This window comes from Bolinopsis microptera, chromosome 11, assembly GCF_026151205.1.
Source record: "Bolinopsis microptera isolate Bmic1 chromosome 11, MBARI_Bmic_1.0, whole genome shotgun sequence".
NCBI lineage: Eukaryota > Metazoa > Ctenophora > Tentaculata > Lobata > Bolinopsidae > Bolinopsis > Bolinopsis microptera.
In genome coordinates, this window is record NC_087082.1 from 3372017 (window position 1) to 3384978 (window position 12962).

At 38.4% G+C, this 12962-nt stretch overlaps 1 protein-coding gene and 1 long non-coding RNA gene across 2 annotated transcripts in view; one reads left to right on the forward strand and one right to left on the reverse strand.

Moving 5' to 3' along the window:
- The window catches only part of LOC134823357 (S-adenosylmethionine synthase-like), a 63446-nt gene that overhangs the window by 31936 nt on the left and 18548 nt on the right, over nucleotides 1-12962 (forward strand). The gene's annotated exons all lie outside the window — the stretch shown is intronic.
- On the reverse strand, nucleotides 8811-10927 carry LOC134823362 (uncharacterized). Its single transcript, XR_010161281.1, has 3 exons — nucleotides 10891-10927; nucleotides 10698-10783; nucleotides 8811-8906 (listed from the first exon to the last, which is right to left on the reverse strand). It is a non-coding gene; the product is annotated as an uncharacterized LOC134823362 (long non-coding RNA).

Below are 12962 nucleotides of genomic sequence, written 5' to 3' on the forward strand. Positions count from 1 at the left end.
TATCCTTGCATCCTTGTATCCTTGTATCCTATACAAATGCAGAGTATGCAACTTGAGGCTCTCTTGATGAAATTCCTGCTAATTGCTTCACGTCACGACACCATTCCTCCACTTTCTGGTCTATAAAGCTGTGATGCCCTTCTATTGACCCAATAAAACTGCCTAAATACCCTTTCCCAACTGTTGTGATGTTGACATCAGGAAACATCTCTTTCGCAGCTTGTTCAAAATCAGGCTTCACCACTATCCATGTCTTGGCAGGTTTTGGCTGGTATCCAAACCCTGGTCCATTGCGACACAACGTTTTCCACCATTTTTGCAGCCCAACTAACTTTCCTCCTGCAGCTAAGTCATCAGCATACCAAATCTGTTTGGCGCCTTCTATGTTGTGTGTAGAGTAGATTAAGGGCATAGTTGCACAAGCATAGAAACCCATGGCAGTTGGATCTCCTTGAGTAGTGCCAGATTCACTTAAGATCATCTCCTCTCCGCCAGATATAAATAACTCTGCAGGGGATCTGTAGATGTTCATCAGATATGTTGCAGCCTCTGTTAACATGATTATTGATTTAATTTAGGAATTGTAAGCGCGCGGCGGCTTTGATGTTAGCGGCTACAAGCTAGGCAGCTGCAGAAAAAATGCCGCGCGCGTTCAGCGTACGGCTTTTCGTTTTTGATTTTACAAATGACAAAGCAACTTTTAATAATTATTAATGGAATTATCGGATATTTTTAATTCAATATGTATTGATTCTTCTGTGGAAAATAAAAATTGTATTTTACTTAAAAAAATTGTATTTTACTTTTTATAATTCTGAAATAATTTAAGGTTACACAATTTTAGTTATTTACAATGTGCAGGAATAAAATAGAAATGTTTTATAATACTTATTTTGATGTCCTATAGCATTATGCATTGGCCAGTATTTGTTGTCATACGTTGTATGACCCGCCGCGCACGAAGTGCGCGGCTCCCCCTGTATCGTCAAGACGATAGTGAAACGACCGTGGGGGTCGCAACGTGATACAAAGTATTTGAGTGAAAATCTGGGCTCTTATAGTAGACTTATATAATAATATCGATTTTATTGCTTTAAATAATACACATCACCGCGCACATTAAATAATATATACCGCAATATTTATCTTTCCGATCAGATCGTAGCAATACACTATATTGGTATTGTAGCTTAGGCTTCTAAGTGCTACGAGGTGGCGATTACGATATTCCCCTTTGAGGGAATCCTACGCATGTTGTTAACTGTCAGACTTTGGACGAGGATATGTTCTCGCGCCGTACGTTTATTGTAGTAAAGCATTTTGGTACCAGAACGACAAATCTGTTCGAAAATTGAGTGTTTTAGTGAATAACTTTGAATATATTTTTGATTTTCTCAAGGTCTGACTGATAGATTTTCTTTAAACTTTCCAGATAGTTACATCGCTATACTGCCGTTTTCTCAGAAAAGGCAGTAAGTCCAATTTTTCGAAATATGACAATATTGGTATCAACATTTTCAGTAGAAAATTTTCTACAACATGAGCTACATATTAATGTATATAAACATTGTTGCATGCAATTGCTAAGGAAGTAAGTCCCAGTTGAGAAACATTATGTTCGGTTTTGGCCAATTATTTTCTGAGAGAAGGACGTAAGTCCGGACTTACTGCCTTTTCTGATAAAATCTTGCAAATTTTCTGAGATAAGGAAGTAATTCCGTGGACTTACTGCCTTTTCTGAGATAAATTATCTGTGATAAGAAGAAGTAGCTGGACTTACTTTTTATAAAAGCATGCTAAAAACGGAATTTTAGAAAGCGATTTCCCAAAAAGAACATAACTTTACTGCCGATTGATATTTTCGCTTGAAATTTTCAGAATCGATGTATAATTACATTTCAACCTTACGTAAGTGATCAAAATTTTCATTTAGGCCTCAAAAAATTTGGTGGCCGATTTTCAAAAACGCCGGATGTATTTTAGTCGCAAAACATAAACATTGGAGTGCAGTTATTGAGCTGTTATAATCGCAGAGAATGTTTAGTTTAGGTATATCTTTTAGATCAAGTTCATTTTCATCAAAATATCGATAAGATATCATTTAATGCACTGAAATCCGTCAAAATTGGCGAGTTTGCCTAAATAAGGGCATCCTATTATTCAAAAACATTTATTATATGATATGGAGCAATTTAGATTTACCTAATTGTTTATATTTTACAATATAATCCAAAATACATTGATCCCAACCTCAAAAATTTAGTGAAAAGCTTGGACTTACTTCCTTCTCAGAAAAATATTGAACAGAGATTTTTCTCAGAAAAGGAAGTAAGTCCACGTTTTCTCAGAAAAGGCAGTAAGTCCATCCAGTATGAAAAATAAGCTCGATTATTTGGCATAAAAATGGTTATATCTAAGCTTATGGAGGGCTCAAAGCTTTAATTTTTTTGACAAATTAAAATTTGACAAATTATTGACAACTCAACGTGTTTACTTTCGATCTTACGCAAAAAGTAAGCGGAGAAAAAACCATAAACGCAAAAGTCGCAATATCTCGAAATGGCAAATATGGACTTACTGCCTTTTCTGAGAAAACGGCAGTATATGGCGGATAATGTGTGAGAGTATTGGAGTATTTATATGTGCCAAACTTAAGATATGACTTAAAACACAAGAAAGTATATATACATATAGTTTTAAACTAATTACAACACTACAAATCTATTACATTTATTGAGGATGACTGTAAAGGTACATTTTACCGACATTTGAAGTCAAGGCGTTGTTTTACTGACAGTTGTGGCTGACTAACAATATATATTATATAATATCTTGTATATATTATCAACACCGACTTTTAATGTGTAGGAGTACAGCAACGAAATATATATATATACAAGATATTGCGAGCGTCCTGTTACTCTCTTAGATGCAATCTCTGTAAAGTATTGGATGAGAACTGATTTTAAGTAAGGATTTTAAATCAAGTTCAGGATTAGAAAAAAGTTCTCCGATTTGCAGTTTGAATAGTATGTGCTTGTGACGCATCCGGTATCAGCATAATCTCAGAGTAAACATGTCTCGCGTGCATATCTTCTTTATCTTTTTTAGCAGAACTCTTTCCTCAGAAAGTCACTGAGTAAAAAGTCAGATGACTGTAACAAAGCAGCAGAAATCCCAGACATTGATAGCCTTCTCTCATCACTATGCTGAAATTTAAAAAATACAATTCGTGACTCTACAATGGTATAATTGAGACTTTTCAAATCTCAATCAGGTTTTAATTATCTCAGTTACTCGCCAGATTTTGAACGATTAGGCGCTAGACAGTATGATTCTAAAGATTTACAATCTAAAACTTTGTACTACCTTTGTTCATCATTAGAACAATTACATCACGAAGTACTCCAGCGGACGAAGCACTCCAGCGGACATCTGAGCAGAAACGATTTCACTCGACCAAGGTACAGGAGCTGAAAAATTCAGAGTCATATCTCTTTTGTAAACAAGTGAAAAAGAAGTACTAAATTACAAACAATGTCATTAAGCTTATTAGCGATCATGGATGAAGATAACAATGTAATTAGGAACAATGTAAACATGGAATACAGCATCGTATTGATTTAATTGAGTGGGTCTCAGAATTAATTTGAAGATAACACACTTTTTAAAAAGTTTAAACCAGTCGGTCGGATTAACAAGTAAACGAAATACAGTAGTCCTGGTAACGAAGCTTTAATATACCACTCATCATGAGGAACAGTGTGTAAAATATAACATTAAAATAATTCACTGGCTAAACATTTCAGGTTACTAAATGATTGAATGTGCCTGTGTACCATTAGCATTAATATAGTACATAATACGGTGTAGTGTGTACTATTTGTACTATACACTATTTCTATATTAATTTATCGTGCATTGCTGGGAAGGCTGTTAATTTAGGATAGAGTTATTGTGGCACTTATATCAGTTTGCTCTTTTGCAGTTGTTCTCACACTGCTAAGTAAAAGTTTTACAACTTAAAAGCAAATTTAAAATTATTCTACACAGCCCACCTGTATAACATCAACCCAGGAAGTTAAGTTATTAAAGGCAAAGCAGCGTGTACGAAACCATAATATCAAAACTTCCTTTTCTCTAGATCTCTTAAAATATTGTACTAAGAACTAAAACAAATTCAATTAGGAATTGAAAGCAGTCTTCATTACGAAATTTAATACACATATGACTCGCTCCATGCACGAACAAAATTAAAATAATAGACCGAATAGAAATTACATCAAAGATCAATTAACAAGTATATTAATTGAGTGTATCATTAATTAAGTCCTCCAAATCCAGAGCACTGGAAGAGAGAGCTGGGTTGAGTGATAAGTGAAGAAGTGAAGAAAGCTCATTATAATGATTACGTGCACATGTTACATGCTAGTGGAATGAGTAATACTCATTGAGTATACTAGTATAGATACACCTGTAGGTACTTCAAGTGGCTTTCCAGAGGCTGATGAAGAGGGTGATGGGCTTATATTACAGTATTTCGGTTGTAGTTGGAGCTAGGAGAGAAAGCATAGAGGTATACATGAGAAGTTATCCGTCTGCTGAGACTGCTGTTGGCACGGCAAGACACTGATATATTTCACATTCCTTGCTGTTGGATGTTCTTCTCTTCAAAAAATCCGGTCACCATCCTCACGCACTCACTAGATGATTTAGTTGCTACAGGAACTGGCAGGCGATTATTAATCTTCGTTGCTGGCTCTATTTTCCTAAAGAGTGGAGAAATGGTAACAGGCTTTACTCCCTATTCCACCCACTGACCGGTCTCCTCAAACACATCTAGCTCATACCCCAGGTTTTTCTCAAACTTCTTTTTCTTTTCTATAGTAGACCTGTTTCTCATAAGATATATGAATGTAACAGCAGGAATTTCATCCCCGACATGTTATATAATGAATATCTGTACCTATTAAGCTCGTTCCTTGTGATTTTGCTCACAAATTGATGTGTTTATTCTATTCCGTAGCAGCTGTGCGCAAATATCCAACAGATGAAATATATCTAATGGATTTTTAAAAGTCACGACATGATATCTGTCAAATAAGATGTACTTATGGATTACTGGGCGACGCTCAGCCAGCACTGTCATTCCACCGAATCTCTATCTATGATTATGGACATAAATATAATAGCCTGAGGTCCCCAGGTAACTTTTGGCTTAACTTGGTTACAGGATGGTCTCTAGGGTTGGATTTCACAGTTTAAACTTTGTGGTGCCACAGCTCATCGAAGCTTATGAGGCCGCCGGATTTGATGAATTGCGGGATCTCCGGTTTTGAAGAGTCTGCCAGCTTTCCTCCGTATGGTGGCAGCATACCAGGGAACTGCTTCTCGGCATAGCGGGCCACTTGGGGAGCAAAGTCCACAACAGATATTGACAGAATATGCTGCCATGAACTAAGGAACTGAACGTAATCCGATGCCCCTTCATGCAGGTAGAGGACCTTAAACCCTACACATATTCATGTGGACACATAACTGTGAGAAGTCCACCACTCTTCCCAGCAATCTGTACAAACTTTTTAGTGAACGAATAGTGATCTGTGTTGTGTTCATGATCTTACCATGAATCAGGTTGAGAATGAGTTATCTGCCTCGGGGTTGCCCTTACAATATCCAACAAGGGGTGATTCAACTGTAGAGCGTATGCTAAAACATGCGATGGAAAACAAACGCATTCCACTGAGTGTAATCCACTCGTGTGTAAGACGGAATGTCAGTCAAATCCCTGTCAAAACGTATTCCCTCCAAGAAAATCTGCACCCACTGTAACCAGGGCAGGTGGTTACAGAAGGAGGCAGTGACGACTGTTGACATACATGTTAAGTTCTGTTTCACCTGTCAGACTCCATATCGATACACAGATGTCTCGGAAGGGGTGTTCACTGTTCAATAACAACAACCATACAATTGTAGACTGTCAGCTTCTGGAAACCATCTTCACCAGACTGGCATTGTTTGTTGCTACTGTGGAGTCAATACTTCTTTATGGTTCTGAAACGTGGACGGTGACAGAGCAATTGAAGAAACGCATTGATGGCTGCTACACTAGAATGCTAAGGATGGCACTAAATGTGGATTGGAAGCAGCGCAAAACCAACAAAGAAGTCTATGGCAACCTACCGAGAGCAACCATGAAGATCCAAGAGCGCAGGATGCGACTAGCAGGCCATATCCACCGGCACCCAGAACTAGTCGCAAACCGCTTGCTACTCTGGGAACCAACTCATGGGGTACGGAGTAGGGGGAGACCAGCCATGACTTATGTTGATAGCCCACGAGCTGACACGGGTCTCAACGACACTGGAGAAATGAGCGGACTTATGGCGGATAGAGTTCTATCCAGAGACAGCGCATCAATACTTGGACGCTGAAGCCGCCTTAAGCCCACATCCAGAAAGTTAAAAATTTCCTCGCAGATACACATTTTCTGTTTTCTGTGGCCCGCTCGCTTCGCTCGCAAATTTTCCTTTTTTGCAATGTCGGCGAGTGAAGCAAGACGGCCTTAAGCATTCGGAGCTAGGCCCCAGAAAATTTTTTTGCGTTTTTGCTTGGCCACATTAAAATCTACAATAACAAAATATCTGAAGTCCTTCAAAATAGTGTATTACAAAACGGCTTTCTCCTACAACCCACAAGTAAAACATGGCCAGCTTGCACCATCTGTCGTAGTTATCACAAATTATTATTATATGTGTAATGTGCCTTGCAGAGTAGAGGCAACCATATCCTGAGAAATATAGAGTGCATACAACTTAAACTTTCGCACAGACAGGAATTGAAGATATGTTTGCCGCAGGCAAAAATTCTTGATGATTTTTCCCACACTGAAGGCCTAGAAGCAATTTGGCAATAGAGATCATTTTCAAACACAGTTTCAATTTCGATTCAAAGAACTGTTAGTTTTTTCCTCTTTCATTTGTCAACAATTTTGGATTGTTTTTAGAAAATCTCCTCTTTACCCCAGAAAATTCATGGTAAAAAATTCAGATCGTAGACTTTATAAATTTCCTCTTTGGCACCAAAAATTTCCTCCGAAATCGAAAATTTCCTTGCAGATTATCTGCTAGTCTGCTATGGTTTCTGGCTGTGGGGCCTTAAGTCAGTCAAGTCAGTAAGTCAGTTGAGTTCTATTATTCTCTCCACCCGTTGTCTCAGTGTCCCCTTCTTGTTTAATTTAAGCATGTCAATCATCCCGTATATGACGTTAGATCCGGGTTTCTGCTTGGTGATGTTCCACAAGTCATCAAATTGTATGGGGTAGACATCAGGTTTGCCGTCAGAGCCTTTATCTATTGCTTTCACATCAAAGAGGATGACAGGGGAATGTCTCCCACACTCTCTACAGGACAGAAAGTCTAGAGGTGTCTCCTTCATGCCCATATACCTTACAAGACATATTTATGGCGGCCTAATTTGCGACGACCGAAATTTTGGCGGTCCGAAAATATGGCGAAATTGAACAAAAACCGTCAAATTTCGGACGTCACAGAAAATAAGGGTATTTTTCATCATTTTTTGTGACAGTAAGCAGTAAGGAAATTTCTGAAATTCGGTAAAATCATGTTCAAACTTAGTCTGTATTAAGACTGTAAGACTTTCATGTTAGCACATACGTACATGTATTTTAATGCAAATTTAAACTGTATTGCTTGACATTCAATTCGTCATTGGTGTGGTGATAATTTGTCCCAAGATGCCAGAATTTATTTATTTATTTTACTTGATATTACTTTTTAGAAACAAAATAAAGCAGTGAAGGCACAGTCATTGAAATAAGCTAAAAGATAATGCGACGGATTCTATTACGACGACCGAAATTTTGGCGGTCCGAAAATATGGCGAAATTTTCGGAAAACCGCCACATTTCGTACGTTATAAATATGTCTTGTAAGGTAGATTAAAGAGGAGGAAGGCATCCCTTAGGGTGTTGGTGGTAAGGTGGGGGTTGTCAGACTCCATTCGGAAAGTATCGACTAGTGTCTCGGATATGGGGTGTCCAAAGGTTGTGAAGATGGTTTCCAGAAGCTGACAGTCTACAATTGTATGGTTGTTGTTATTGAACAGTGAACACCCCTTCCGAGACATCTGTGTATCGATATGGAGTCTGACAGGTGAAACAGAACTTAACATGTATGTCAACAGTCGTCACTGCCTCCTTCTGTAACCACCTGCCCTGGTTACAGTGGGTGCAGATTTTCTTGAAAGGAATAAGTTTTGACAGGGACTTGACTGACATTCCGTCTTACACACGAGTGGATTCCACTCAGTGGAATGCGTTTGTTTTCCATCGCATGTTTTAGCATACGCTCTACAGTTGAATCACCCCTTGGTGGATATTGTAGGGGCAGCCCCAAGGCAGATAACTCATTCTCAACCTGATTCAGGGTAGGATCATGAACAGTAGATGGATTCTTACTGTCGACATGTTTGCAAAACCTCGGTAAAACTCGGCTTGGTAAAGTTTTTAATTTGTATCGTACATTTTGAACGTTAAGATCAAAATGTACGATAAAATGTAATTCAAACATCAAGCATTTGTGAGATCAATTATAAACGTTGCATAGAAGATAAACTGAAGTTTCACCCGGGTAACAGCTGATTATCAAGCCTGGAAACAAGTTATTTAGATGGATTTGAGCATGACGAGTGACTCGAGATCACACATAAAACCGGCAATATCCAAGTATCCCGATGGGCGACACGTGTTCACGAACAGTTTTTCCACTTGTACTAACCGATTTGACAGTGCTGCATGTCTTGATAGCAGGTTTTTTGATATCAGGTTTCTTGATAACAGGTTTCTTGATAGCAGGAATGCTCTCAATCTTCGGACTACTCTTTGGCTGAAAAACAATAGTTATTTCAATGAATGTTTATACCAAATGAAAACGAATGTAGGATAGTACACATTGCTGCGATAAGTTATGAAGCGTACGTTACAACATTCATACTATAGCTATGTTACATCGATTCTTTGACATTTGACAAGATATACTTACAGGGAGAAAATCATCCTAGCTCGAACTGTATGTTTCTTGGAGCAATTTGTTCATTTGTGATGAAATATTGTTCCTGGGCAGGTAACAGTTAAATTAAATAAGTTTTGGAATGTAAGTCAAAACCATGTAAATCTATTAAGTTGATCAACCAAATAATGGCATAGGTGGTGTCCAACCGTGTCCATGTCGATTGGGCGACATCTGTCCGACAACGACATCTGTCCGACAGCCGAATTAGGGATTTCGGACAGATATCGCTGTCGGACAGGAGTCGTTTTTGGCGACATCTGTCCGAATTTCGGATCATATTTTAATTTCGGTTCACATTCGTATTTCAGAAGCTCACGGGTAATCTTGTGACGTTGCTCCCATTGTTCTAATGCTGATGTGATCCATTGAGATATGATCCATCGATGATTCGATACATGATTGACTAGTTGAGAACAGGAACGTCAGATCGTGCTAGCCGTAAACTAACAAGCTGGCGATCACATCACAGTACATATAAGACAGCGGTATGGAGATTAGTTATCGCAATCCACAATTGCAACTAATCTTCAGTTTATCCCTGGACCCAAACAAGGCTCGGAGAACCCTGTCCTGAATGGCTTCCGATACGTCTTCGACAAACGAAGAGACGACACCACCCACAATTATGACGGTTCATGATAATTGATCTATAATTTAATTTTAATCCTGTGTAATCCTGTGTAATCCACCCACTAGAAATATTCGGATTTCCGAAAGGGTTGCAGAGCCCGCATATCTACCGTGGACAAACAACTGATCACTCCTACTACTGCCCACCATGCTGAAATGACCGTCCACGTCAGCAAACAGAACTTGAAAAGAAAAGCTTCTGGTGGAGATCAACCGACGAAATACCTCGTATCTGAATCAGTTGGTGGATTGGGTTATGAATCTAGAGCAAAGCTTGGTTTCCAGCTATCACCCCTCAACAGAATGGTACAGAGCTGCAGAAAAGCAGCAAACAGACACCCTTCTAACCCTTCTAATCTGGAAACACTCTCCATTCCTGCAAACTATATGCTCTCTACCGACAACGAACCAGTGATGCTCTGGGACTCTGAATGGGACGAAAATACTCGACGATCTTTCCTTTAAGGGACTGCTAAGAACGCAGATCATATATTATATGGCGGACGCGGAGCCCATCTCCAGAAAGTCGCGGAGCATTGGGTAGATCATATCTCAAATTGGAAATGTTACGTATACAAATTAGTGAGTAACAGTTCATGAGTTCAGATCATGTCTCTAAATGGAAATGTGTGGAAATGTGTTGAAATCAGATGATAATTTCGGACCTTGAGTCGGACAGATCTTGCTGTCGGACACGAGTCGTGTTACCGACTTACCGACCATGTCACGGCGCAAAGGCTCAGGTCGTTGCACTTTTAACAATAACAATTTTAATGATTAACTGGTTTAGCTGGCAACCTCTGAGGTATGGATTTCGTCTCTACTACATCGGCTAAAGGTTTACTCTGTGGTTAGATGTGTCCCATTAGCTTCAATCAAAATCTATCGTGATAGTTAAAGTATTAGGAAATAGTTTGGCCCCACTAAAATCTTGTTTTAAGAAACACCAATAAAAGCAACACTTTTGGTTCATACCTTTACGTAAAAAAACATGTAACTTTTCACGTTTGTTATATCAGATATAATGGTCACCACGTCATCATTCTGTCGAGTCCAAGTTCCTGAAATTTAGACCCTTTAAAATTAAAATCGATGATATCAATCACAAACAATCTTCCTAACTTAACTTGTTACAATATTTTAATTGCATAACTTGACAAAGACTCACCACTACGTTCCCTACTGTAGCTTATGATATCAGTCAGTAGCTCATTCATTCAATCGTTTAAAAACTGACTTTCAGCAGACAAAGCTCCAAACTTTTGCTATGCAGTCTATACAATGTAATTCAGTTAATATAATAATTTTAATAGATCCAAAATTAAATAACAATAAATCCAAGTTTGGTAACACGACATCTGTCCGACAGCGACATCTGTCCGACAGCACTATTTTCGTGTATTTGAAGTGATATCTAAAATTTGGCACATAGAAATTTATCCAAACTTGCACAAGTTATTTGTCTTAAAGCTATCTTACTATCTAGAAAGTTTCAAGAAAATCGTATCGTTGGATCTCCAGATATATGCTTTGGAACCACTGAAACAACCGAATTGGATATATTTTTTGTGTTTAAAGGATGAGGGGACCTTAGAAAAAGTTTTTTTCTCGTGCAAATCCTTTTATTACATTAATCGTATAAACCACTTTAGTGAAATCCGCAAAGTTGTATTTCATTCGCGCACCGAGATATCCAGCCAAAACAATTTGAACCTGTGACGTCAATTATGTGAGTTGCTCTGATCCGCGCATATAGAAATACAGGTAAAATTAGCGTGCGGGCCGACTAAATTACTAATTAAGAATAAATTAACAATTTACGATACTAACGAGCCTATAACCAATGGAGAGGAGACTTTTTATGACCGGTTGAAAAAAGAATTATCACCCTACGATAACCATGAGCCGAGATACACCTGGAATAAGATTGAAGTCACACAGAAAGGCATGTAAATTATGTATATTTATAGCTCCCAACGTAACACCTAGCAACTCCCTGTTTCGTACCACAGTTGATATATCAACATGTCATATCAACACAACACGGTCCTAATAAAAATGGATCGGGTAGGTATGAAATGCATGTCTTCATTCCAGTTGGACAAGCACCAAGCACCAAGCTTTTAAGTTCTAACTCACTATGTGACACTACTTATAACGTAAGCAAGATTTGCAACTATTACACCAAGCAATATTATACCAAGCATAGCAGACGAACACATCCACATTCGTTACGCTTTACACTCAAGTCACAGCAAACTAAAACGGTAAATTATAAATGAGTGTACAACTAAAGGCCGGTACACGCGCAGTGTCAAACCGCACGTGCGTACTCAGATAGGACTAGAGGCGCCAAGGGCCAGCTAGTAAAATGTCTTCTACTACATCATACATTCTTTTTAATTGTGTCCATATCGGGTTTCAAACAAGTCAAAACAAAATAGCAGTTTGTGGTTTAGTTAGCGGATGCTAGTATGCTACTTATCTTAGCTATTTATAAATAGAAATACCTACTACAACTACAAGAAAGCCTTTCTGAGTTACATTTAACTATTATTATTAAAGAGAATTATTCGTAACTTAAACTAATTCAGTGCAACCAAAGATACCGCTCTCGCAAACGCCAAAGGTAACACGACGTATAGTAATTAAAACAGAACAACAAACTGTTGACACGAGCAAAGGGTGCGCGCGCACGTTGGTCTTAACACATAAGTGACGTCACAGCCCAAAATTGCTATCAGCCAATAGGAGCGCGGCGTGATATTGCACGAATTATCGATTTCACAGTCCGGCGTATTTTTTGATTCTACACACTTTCACAGGACTTAAACGCGAATATTTGGAAGTAAATTCTAAGGTCCCCTCATCCTTTAAGGTAATATCTTAAACTTGGCACATAGAAACTCGCTCAAACTTACACAGATTATTCGTCCTATAACCAACATACTTTGTGGAAAGTTTTAAGAAAATCGTACGGTAGGATCCGACATAAACTATTGTCCAAATAACCTATTTTCTGAGTCGGACAGATGTCGCTGTCGGACAGATGTCGCCCAATCAATTGGAACCATCAAGGGGAATAAAATTAAATTATTGGATGCCAGGAACTAGAAATAAATATACTGGTATACTGTGTTTCCCTGAAGAGGTCTAAATCTAATTGGAACCATCAAGGGGAATGAAATTAAATTATTGGATGCCAGGAACTAGAAATAAATATACTGGAATACTGCGTTT